Source organism: Symphalangus syndactylus, chromosome 3 (genome assembly GCF_028878055.3).
Source record: "Symphalangus syndactylus isolate Jambi chromosome 3, NHGRI_mSymSyn1-v2.1_pri, whole genome shotgun sequence".
Classification (NCBI taxonomy): domain Eukaryota; kingdom Metazoa; phylum Chordata; class Mammalia; order Primates; family Hylobatidae; genus Symphalangus; species Symphalangus syndactylus.
Window position 1 is genome coordinate 41,793,345 of NC_072425.2, and position 12,031 is coordinate 41,805,375.

Sequence of the window (12,031 nt, forward strand, 5' to 3'; positions counted from 1 at the left end):
GCAAGTATTTCTTCTGAGGTTTCAGCCGAGTGTGAATTAGTGGATTTTAAGAAAACTACATGGGGCTGGGAAAAAAAGTAACCAGTATGAACAAAGAGAACAATACCTGAAGCTCAACTAGAGCTGAGAAAATTTTACTCACCAGTAAGAGTGAAACACATTATTTCTCATAGGGCTTTAGGGAGACTAATTCAAATGGTTTTGCCTCAGTAATGAGAGAAAAAGCAAACCAAAAAACTACTGGTGTCATCCCAGAAATGTTAAAGTCAAAACTCCAAAATGATTTCCAAGCAACTTGATTGTATTGCAAAATATAGGTAAAGAATATAAAAACAAAATACATCCAGGTTTCAACAAGATAAAATTCATAAAATGTCAGTATTCCAATAAAAAGTCAGAATGCAAAGATGCAAGAAAATATGACCCATATGAGGAAAAAACCCTGTTAATATTAAGAAACTTTGATCGTAAAGTAACAATAGAGCTAGTAGACAAAAAGAGTAAAACATTTATAATATATTCTATATATTTGCAAAGGTTGAGAAAGGTTGTATACTAAATGGAGATATGGTAGAAAGAAAAAGGTCCAAATCAAACTTCTACAGATGCAAACTACAATGTCTAAGATTAGACATTTCAGGTAAATAGAAGATTAGACATTGCAAATGAAAAGGTCAATTAATTTGAAGACATACAAATAAAAACTATCCAAGTTTAAAAATAAACAAATGACAAACTAGTATTAGTGAGTCATAGGACAATTTCTGATTGCCTATATCAGTGCTATTGGAGTTCCTCAAAAAGAGAGAAGAAAATAGAAATAGTATTTAAATGAATAATATTATTTTTTCTAATTTGATTAAAACCATAAAACTGCGCTTTACAAAGTTCAAATATGTGAACATAATAAACAAAGAAATGTTTAAATTTGTATTTGAAATATGTTTTACATTTTGATGACAATAGTACCTTAGACTTAAAAAGGCTAAAACATTTCAAAAGTAGCAGTCCCTTACCTCTAGAAATGTTAAAGGAAGTCTTTCAGGAAGAAGTATAAAGTTACCACAGGGATATTGGTATTACACAACGAAATGAAGAACAATAAAAATGATAACTATCAGTATAATATATTTTTAAAATTTTGTTTCTTAAAAACATGATTTGAAAGTAACTAGCTATTTAAAGCAAACTCGACAATATATTCTGTGATTTATATTATACATAGAAATAATATTATACATTGAAATAATAGCCCAAAGAACAAGAAGTGGGGATGAGTTTAGGTGTAGAAGTTTAAGTTTTGTATATGACACATAAAATATGACTTGCAGTATGCAAATGTAAGTTAAAGGTGTTACTATTGATTTAAAAAAAAACCTTAAATAAATTAAATTTAATTGAGCAAAGAATGATTCACAAAACAGGCACCCCCTGAACCAGAACAGGTAGAGAGGGGCTCCAGCACAGCCACATGTTGTAAGAAGATTTATGGACAAACAAAGAGAAGTGACACATAGAAAATTGAAGTTAGGTACCAAAACAGCTGGGCTGGTTATATCTCAGCATTTGAATTATTCGATCTAGGTTTGAACAGTTGGCTGCCTTTGGCCGAAACTCAGTGATTGGCACAAAAGTAGGTTACAGTCTGCTTACACATTCAGTTAGGTTACAGTTTACTGTGTACAGAGAACCCTTTAAAATATACAAAGAAGCAGCTTTAGGCTAAACTTAAGACTATAAGCCCTGTAAAAACCCAAATAATGAAATACTAAATAATGAAAAACTAAAAAAGACAGAAATAGCTAACAGACAAAAAAGAAGATAAGGTAGAATTTGAACAATATACAGTTAATTAAAAAAGACAAACAAGAGGAGAAGAAAGCGAGAACACACAAGACAGATAGAAAAACAAACAGCAAATTAGTGAATTTAAAACCAGCTGTATTAATAATGACCTCAAAGGTTAATGGACTAAACATCACAATCCTTCCCAAATTATCAGGTTGGGTAAAAGTGAAAGCAACCAGGGAATGGTGCCTATGGGAAACATATATTAAATGAGAAGAAACAAATGGTATAGGCAAAATAAAAATAAAATATACTGTTTTCTGGAGGTGAAAGATGCAGTGAACCATAATCATGTCACTGCACTCCAGCCTGGGCAACAGAGTGAGACCCTGTCTCAAAAAAACAAACAAATACACACACACACACTTACACATATATACACATATATACATATATACACATATATAAATACATACATATATATATACACATATATGTACATATTGTATATATACTTGTGTATATATATAAATTCATTATATATATATATATACACACACACACACACACACAGACACACACACACACACACACATACCCCTATGTTTTCAGTTGTACAGATCCTTGAGAAAGACATTCTTGGGTTGTGAAAATATTACCTCCCAGCAGGGAGAAATCTAGCTGATGATATTTGCCCAGAGCAAGAGCTCAGTTTGGTCTAGCAGTGGAAGTCAGAGCATTCCACTTCCATCTTTTTAAAAGATTTTTTTAACGTCTTTTAACATCAACCATCTTGTTGATTTTGCTTTAAATAGCTAGTTACTTTAAAAAGATGTTTTTAAGAATATATATATATATATTCTAGTATTAATCAAATGAAAGCTAGAATATGCATATTATCAAGATACAAAGTGTATTTCAGAGAAAGACTGTTACCAAGGTCATTTCTTATTCAAAATGAGTCAATTTATCAAAAACTCATGCAACTCTTAAGCATTTATGTCTCAGCACTTCAACATATTTGTAGCATCCTTTTATCTTTTCCACCTTGTCAGCAGTTAACTTTGAAAGGAAGTTTTTTCCTTTTAGAAGATGTTTAGCTGGGGCAGGAATGTTGGGGAGCATTGTTGATATTGTCTGTAGAGTTTTAACTGTGAGAAAGGATTTGTGAGGCTGATCTTAAACTGTAGCCAATCTGATATGCTTTGTGTGTCTTTCTGTATGGTCCATAGCAAATTTTGCTGCAGGCCACCATCTTGTTTTGCGTCCTTGGGAGTAAGACCTATAACCATGTGGCAATATTTTGTTCTAGCCTCTGGCAGTTTACAATAGTGGCCTGGGATTCAATCCTAGCTTAGGGAATGAGTTCTTTCTGGTTTTTCTTTTCTGGGATCCTGTTTTGCTGGAAAAAGTTTTTTTCTCAGTTGACTGAATTAATTTTCTTGATTTTGCCTTTCCACTTTTAGTGCATGCATGAGAGGGGACAGACCTCTATTTTCCTTTTGGAACCCCATTAATTAAAAGCCCCAAAGGCTATTAATCCAAAAAGGGGATGAACAAATGAAAGTTCTTATGGGGACTGGGTTTTCTTCTGCCTGTGTAGTTATTTATGTGTCGTGTGTGTGATATCTGTAAAAAGAGCTGTAATTAATTGACCTAAAGGTAGATAAACACTTTGATCAAATATTTTTTAGAGAAGATAAAGGATGTGGTACCGTTCCATTCATGTGAATTTAATCCTTGAGAAATAAAAACAGCCTTAAAAATTATTGGTAAAAAGCAGATGTCTTCAAAATATAAATAAGTGGACTAAATTATGCAGGTCAGATACTAGGTTGGCTAAACGTTTTAAGGTTATAAACTACTTTTTGTGTTTTAAGAACTGTTCATCTTAGTAAGGCCTGGAAACATATGGAACTAACCACACCCTTAATTATACAGGAAGGAGTCAAACATTGGCTGCACCTAGAACATAATTAAAACAACTTACCAGGTTTTACATTAAGTTAAAAACTGCTAGGTGTTACCATTAGGACATGTAATTGGGAGTACATGAAAGATGTATAAGGACAGTAAAATGTGTTTTTAGTAAAAGATTGTAAGAAGGCATATAAATGTAAATTGTTGCCTAGGGTTAAAGGATTGTTTCAAATTAGATAAGATAAAAAGCTAAAAGTTCAAACAAGTGGATGAAGGATTGTAAAAATTAATCTTGCAAAAATTCTGTGTGTGAACATATTAACTATATTCTGTATGTGAACATATTGGTTAAATTCAAAAGGATATTAAGTGGTTTTTCTGTATATTGAGCATTAAAATAAAAGCACAACAAGGTTCTCTTAAAGCACTAATCTGCTCTTTAGCAAAATTTGTAAAGGGTCATAACAGGTTTTTGCATTTTTAAGTTTCTGAGTCATCATTTTGGCAAAATAAGTAACATGGTAATTTGGAATTCTATTTCATAACATCAAGTTATGAAGTTAGAGTTATTTTAAACCTCTAACATATTTAACAGACTTCTCAAAATTAAACTTTAGTTTCAAAATTGTTTTTCCTGACACCTGTCTTTTCATATGCTTCACAGGGGTCCCTGGAGTATCCAGAAAAGAGAGGTAAACAGGATTATTTGACATGTTTAGGTACATGTGATTGTCAAAATGGCACTCAAATCTTCTTTAGTCTGTATCTTGGTAAATGATACTAATATATGTTCCAAAATTGTATGGAATTTCTAAAATTCTAATGTCTAAAGTACATGATATCAATCATAATTAAAGTTAGGTTAAGTTATTGTAAACATGGAGATAACCAAACTTGTTTGTCAATTGTGTTTCTAACTGGAACTACCCTGGAAATGTTGTTATTAACAGACAATTATTGTCTGTTTAATACTTTTCAAAAGATGGTTGATAATAAGCTGTAGAACATTGACAGATGCACTCAAATACAGGTTTTTGATAACTTTGGAGGATTGTGACATTAGAATAAATAAAACTGTACAGCACTCATGAAGATGTGAAATGTTCATAAATATCAAGCAAAACAAGAGCTAACTGAATGAACCCAGAAAGCTGAAGCAACCTTTTTGACTTTTGCTTGAAATATTGTTTATTCTTGTTTTGTTTTTCAGAGTCAAGAATTATTTTGAGCTATTTACAGCCTTTAATAATTGAGTAAGTTATTTTCCTGTTAACAAAATTTGGAGCATGTTTATTTCTCTTTGCCTGGTTCCTCCAGAATTTGAAAAATATCTGTAAGTATTCTTAACTGATGGCAATATAGTTGTTTGCACCAGTGCAATAAGAATCCATTTTCTTTCTTTTTTTTTTTTTTTTTGAGATGGAGTCTCACTCTGTCGTCCAGGCTGGAGTGCAGTGGCACAATCTAGGCTCACTGCAAGCTCCGCCTCCTGGGTTCACACCATTCTCCTGCCTCAGCCTCCTGAGTAACTGGGACTACAGGTGCCTGCCACCACACCTGGCTAATCTTTTGTAGTTTTAGTAGAGATGGGGTTTCACAATGTTAGCCATGATGGTCTCGATCTCCTGACCTCATGATCCACCTGCCTCGGCCTCCCAAAATGCTGGGATTACAGGTGTGAGCCACTGCATCCAGCCATAAGAATCCATTTTCTTTTGCAACAGGACACAACTGGAGAAACTCATTGTTTTATCAAGGCTTTGACTGGAAGGGTATGCTTCCCTTTAAGGAGTCAAGCTTGACTTGCAGAGCTGATATAAAGCCCCTTGGGGAAACTGGTCTCATACACTCATCTACACAGTCCCTGTACAGAGTTTGTGACCTGTGGTCAGTAAAGAATGTCGCTTTCTAACAGGCCCAAGAGCTCCAAGCTTATCTTGGAAACTTAAGAGGAGAGGATCACCGAACTCACAGGTATTTAAAAATAAAAATGCATGGCTGGGCTTGGCTTTAAGAGGTCTTATCTGAGATTCCTTGTGAAACAGAGTTCCGACAAAGTCAATCTAAAAGGCCTATGTAGAGATAGTTATTCTTGCTGCACTTTTTATAAATAATCAGGCCAAGTATAAGACTAAAGTCTATTTTGAAAACAACTCTGTCCTATCATTATTTGTTTTTTAACAAAAATGAGGACTGGATAGAGAGAAATTATATTGCAAAACTTATACATTTGTCATTAAATTCTAAATTCATTAGTTGTTTTTACATTTTTGTTTACATTTTTAGATGAACCCTACTTGTTCCTGTGAAGGAACCAGCAATCTCTGGCTGCAGCTCAGAAAGAACAAAAGAGATGGGTAATGTAGAAATCTGGATCAATATTCTAGTTCTGAGCAATTATCATGGAAATCCTCCTAGATAAAGGGAATAAGTAGAGTGCCCATTACCTGGAGGTTTCCTTTTTGAGAAAGTAAGACCAAGGGAACTAACCAAAGCCCAAGCACCATGCACCCAAATCTTAGCAAACATAACTATAGCTACCAGTTATCTGGGCCGGCATGTCACAAGACATTCTTTTCTCTCCCTTGTTGGAGGAGGACTCAATTCCTCAGCTTCACCTTAGCATTTGGCTTATGCTAAGTAGTCCATGCAACCCCCATCTGAGACACGTTTTTGTCCCAAACTCAATTTTAAGCTTCAGGTCATAGCCCTACTAAAGAAAACTGGATCTCGGGGATCCAGAGGCCAACTATAATGAAAGTTAAAAGGCACAGGCACTGTTAAAAGTTAAAACAGAATGTGGCTGTTTCCTGCTCATTAAGCCAAGCTTTCTGTTTCATGGTTTCATGAATGAAGGTCATGCTAGTATCCTTGGCATAAACGAGGTTTAGGTAATTCAAGGCTACCGACAGCAGGGGAGATAGGGCATACATGGGTAAGGGTGGATACTCCCACCCCCAGCCCCTCCTGTTAACATGGGTGAAAGCTGCTTTGACACCCATGGATGGCACCCTGTCGCAGTTACCCAGACTGGGGATACAAGGCGAGAGGAAAGAAGAAGAAATGCCTCACTTTCCCTCCCTCATGTGCCTTAGGTATTTGCTAGCAAGATAAAGGAACCAGCATGCCTGCTCCCTTCTTCCTAAATGAGTACTCATCTTCAGTCTGGACCCTTTTGAATGCATCCTGAACCCCTGGGACTCCTTTGAAAAAAATAATCCTTGTTTTTTCCTTTCTTCTCTTCTATCTCCTCTTCACTGACAGGTAATTGTGTTTCCATACTATAAGACACTCCCCTCAGATGCATCATCCAAACTGAGAAGAATTAATTTCCCAAACTTTAAACTGGTTGGCTTAGGATTGGGCTCAGGGGAAGGGAACCCAGAAGCCCAACATACCAGCAAAAGGGTAAAATTTTTTTTTTACCAGTTGGGCCTTAAGCCCTCCTCTCCCTGTGCAAACTGGTAACAAGCCTTGGGATTTTTGAGCTCTTCTTACCCTATCCCTGTCCTTGTTTCATTTTGATACATGTTTTCTAATAATCCAGTTTGTCTCATCTCACCTTCAGGCCATCAGACTCAAAATGGTCATGCAACTGGAGCCTCAGAAGATGTTCCCTTCTGCTGAGAACCTGTAGATAGGCCTCTGAGGGAGATCTGCCGTTTCCCCCAAAACAGCGCCCCCTGTCAGTAGGAAGCAGTTAAGATTGATCTTTAGCCTTATCTTTATCCTTATTCTAATGGCAGTTGGATGTACTTCTTTAGGGGAGGAAATGAGACATCCAGTAAAAAGGGCTCCCTCCAGAATCTTCAACTGGCCCGCACAGTGGGAGGATGGGGTGGAGCCTAGGGAAGTTCATGCCATTTGCAGAGGAGAGGAGCCTGGCCTCTCCTGATCCTGTGAAGTAACCTGGGATTCAATCTGTGAGATAGGGGCCTGTTAACAGGAACCACTCTCACTTTGCTGTGTTGTTTTTCCTTTTACCTTTTTGCCCATTAGATTCTGTAACCTCCTCACCCTTCAAAGTGTCTGTGAGCCTTATCTTTCCTGGTGGTGTGACAAGAACCGGGTTTTTAGCTGAACTAAAGAGAAAGTCCTGCAAAATATTGATACAATGAAATGCAACTCAGTCACACAAAGAAATAAACTAGTGGTACATAAAACAGTATGAATAAAACTCAAAATAACTGTGCTGAGTAAGATTATTTAGTCAAAACCTATTATATACTGTCTGATTCTATTTTGGGGAAAATCTGGAAAATGAAAAATAATTCCTAGTGACAAAGCAGGTCAGTAGATATCAGAGAATTTTTGATGGGGTAGAAAGAAGGGGAACAGATTGCAAAAGAGCAAATGGAAATTTGATAGGTGATGAATATGTTGTTTGTGGTAATGGTTTCACAGGTTTATGGATATATCAAACCTCATCAAATTACAACTGTTAAATACATAACATTCATTGTATGTCAATCTTAACGAGTCTACAAAAGTGGAACAAAGGAACTGATAAAATTGAAAATCAGGAATGAAAAGACAAATGTGTAAATAAGTGATAACTTTAACTCAACTACTAATTGCTTAGAATACAGCTTTATTCCCCCCAAATTTTTACTTCCTTTATGCTATTTGGCCTTGATTGAATAAACAAACAATTTTTGCCTAGATGTTTGGACACACATTTTAATTAGAATGACCACACAAAGGAATGATTTCCCCAAACATTTTTGAAATAATTAAGAGTAACATTTTTCTGTTCAATAAATTCAGTTATATCTTTCCTAGGAACTTTAATTTAAAGTAGATTAGCATTCATAATCTAGCTGAAGCCATTACAGTTCTTATTTGTTCACTAAGACATTCTATTTTTCTATTAAGATGCAAATATGTTATTTGGGAAAATAAGCACATTAAATCACTAGTAACCACTAGAGATGTGGTTCAATTAGCACAATAGTCTTTCTCTATGAGGCTCAGTTGATGGTCAGGGTGGGTTGCTCCTCAGGACAAAGAAGTAATTGACTTTATAAAATAAGATAATTCCAAGCCCCTGGGTAAACAGCCAGATGGGAGGCATTAGAGAACCTGATTACTAGTATAACTGAACTCAAGCCTGGCTGCTCACCACCTGGGAAGCTGAATATACAAGAGGTGAAGTGTGGTGAAAGGAAAGCAACTTTATTTATCAAATGCCAGTGGCTGAAGAGATGGTCAGGCTAAGGCCTCCAAGACACCATCTCAAATTTTAGGCTAAGTGAGGGGTTTTAAGAAAGAAAACTTTGAATGAAAATGTAGGAGTGGGGCAGGGTGCAGGTTCTATGTGTCTTGTCCTGATGGCTATCTTGAGTTATTGTTAATCTGGAATGCAGACTGGTGCCATCTTAACAATGGCTAGGTTGTAGATTAACCACCTTAAGGTTATCCTAGATGGGGAAGAATTCTGCAGCTGAGTCTCCAGGCCTGGTTTATTTCAGGAATAGCCCCTGCAATCTCCAAGCAAGCATATATTTAGATAAGTTAGCACAGTGCAAGAGAGTGTTTGTTGGGAAGGGAGGGAAAACAAGGTTTAAAAGTACATTTCAAGGCTAAGACCAGAGATAAGAAAAAAAAAATTTTAAATGCATTCTGAAGCTAGGCCAGTTGGTAACACCAGGAAAGAACAAAAGAATGAGGAATTAGTCATAATCATAATCTTAACTAAAGATTACTTGTCCTTGGTCTGAAATTGCTTTTGCTATTTAGACTCATAGGCATACTTAGACATAGAAGTATTTTCATTCTTAGTCCTTTTAAAAGTATACATTTTTTTTAAAGTATGGAATTTTTAGCCATCTAAAAGCGTATTGGTTATTTTAAATCTGCAAAGTTTATATAAGTGACATTAATTTTTGTTCTTTTACCTATGAATACAAATGGTCTTATTGTCAAGCTGGAGAGCAGAAAATATTCTGGCAATTTTATGTTATACAGCTAACAAAATCTTCTCATGACATTTTAGATTTTAGATAATACCATCAATCATTCAGTCAGTCAATATATTTGTGGAAGGCTTATTAAGCTCCAAGCCTAGGTTAATAATGAAGAAACAAATTTATAAGACATATAGATTAGTTTTCAACCATTGTTTGATTTGAAGGTGTTTCATATTGAAATTTTAATCACATGTTAGGCCTGCTCACAAAAAAACATTAAAAATATCTGTCATTGATGTATGAGATATGTTCTATTTTATTTTATATATTAAACTAACGTATTTGATATAGGAAAATATAGTCTCTGACCACCAGGTCTACAAAAAGTGACAGAAGCAGTGAGGAATAAAACCTCTAGCAAAGTAAATACCTGATTCTTAAAGGTAAAGGTAATTGGATAATTGGTCTTGGTTTAGTTTTTCTACCTCGGCCTTCTGCTTTTAACTCTGGAATGGGAAACTGTGTTCTGAAAAGCTTAAAAAATTAGTTTGTGAGAAGTGATTTGCATCTCATTGGTGACGAGCATGTGACTCTCTTGGGCAATATTCCTGCTAAATGTGGATGTATTTTCAGAGAGATATATAAGATGGATAGAAATCTCTGAAACCAATAAGATCATGTGTAAATTTCAGATGATGGTAATATGGGCATTTATTTTAAAGTAAATTAGAAGTTTTAAAAAATTACCAAGTATTGATTTATGATAGTATGTGCTACACTTAATTAGCAGCTTTATTAATATGCAATTGAATAAGCTGAATCACTTAAGGCAGCATATTTTATTTGAATAAAAAAGGAAAATAATTAGATGTCGGCAATGGAAGATAAAGTATAGGATACAGTCCTGATTAATAGGTACCAATTAAGATACTAAAAATATTAAGAATAAAGATTGAAGGGAGACTAGGAAAACAAGCGTGCATTTACATATACACACATGGAAATGCATTTTCATATTATAAGGGAAAATACAAATTAAAACCAGGAGACACTCTCTCTGTTGAAAATAAGGGAAGAGATTCCACTTCCTTTCTCATTCTTAGAGCATTTGCTTTAGAAAACACAAATTTGTGGTCAGGTGCGGTGGCTCACACCTGTAATCCCAGCACTTTGGGAGGCCGAGGCAGGCAGATCACGAGGTCAGGAGATCGAGACCTTCCTGGCTAACACGGTGAAACCCCGTCTCTACTAAACATATGAAAAAATTAGCTGGGCGTGGTGGTGTGCACCTGTAGTCCCAGCTGCTGGGGAGGCTGAGGCAGGAGAATGGCGTGAACCCGGGAGGTGGAGCTTGCAGTGAGCTGAGACCGAGCCACTGCACTCCAGCCTGGGTGACAGAGCAAGACTCCGTCTAAAAACAAACAACAACAACAACAAAAACCAAACCCCCACATGATTTCGTATACTTTCTTCTCTTTCAAATGTACACAATCCCTTTTGGTCACTAAACAGCAGTTTTATCAGATTTATTATCCAGGAATGTATTTCTCAGGAACCTGGGAGACATTTCTTTGAAATATAAACATCAAAGATAATATTATCCTTATCTCCTAATTTTTGTGGGACAGTAGAAACCTAACTTAGGCAGAAACCTTGTTCCAAGTTGCATAACTACCTTTTGTTATAAAGATATGAGAAGTTTGTTTCTCCTCTGGATAAACCCAATTAGCTAACACAGATGGTCACCCCAATTACCACCAAATAAATTTAGATGAACTGTATGTGATAAATGCTGTTGTCAAGTCCTGTTACCTGAGGACTAGTTATTGTTTATGTTGAAAACATGTATGTAATGGGTTTTATCTGATTGGCTATACAAAAAGGTGAGATTTCTTTTGTCTTTTAGCAGGTTGCCTTTGATGCAACACATACTGATTTAATGCTTATTTAATAATGAAAGTGTTTTCGTCACTGCCTTTGTGGAGAGGATTTATGGGTTGACAAAAAAATTTTATGTTTACCCAACAATATGCATATACACATGCATTTACCAACATGTGAGTATATGTACATATATATGTTTATGTATGGGCATATATATGGATATAAGTATGTGCATGTATATTTATGTGTGTGTGTGCGTGATTATCACCCAAATTTTGCTGTCATCACAACTATTTAATACAGATATTTCTATTTCCTAAACATTTAAAGATTCTGGTTAAATTATGAGAATGAATTCTAGCAAAATTTTACTTTTGTCTTACAAAAACTGTGATTAAGAACAAATATTTTTGTATTCCTGAAGCATTATATAAATTACCGAAAACTAAATATGTAGGGTGTGCAATGCTATCTTAAAGTCAGAGATTCTTTCCTCACCTTTGTTCTGTCTAGTGATAAGTTCATCATAG

At 35.4% G+C, this 12,031-nt stretch overlaps 1 long non-coding RNA gene across 1 annotated transcript; it reads left to right on the top strand.

Moving 5' to 3' along the window:
• The first annotated feature begins 5,372 nt into the window (after positions 1–5,372).
• On the top strand, positions 5,373–7,207 carry LOC129478308 (uncharacterized). Its single transcript, XR_008656389.2, has 3 exons — positions 5,373–5,682; positions 5,995–6,065; positions 6,804–7,207. It is a non-coding gene; the product is annotated as an uncharacterized lncRNA (long non-coding RNA).
• Positions 7,208–12,031: the final 4,824 nt, after the last annotated feature.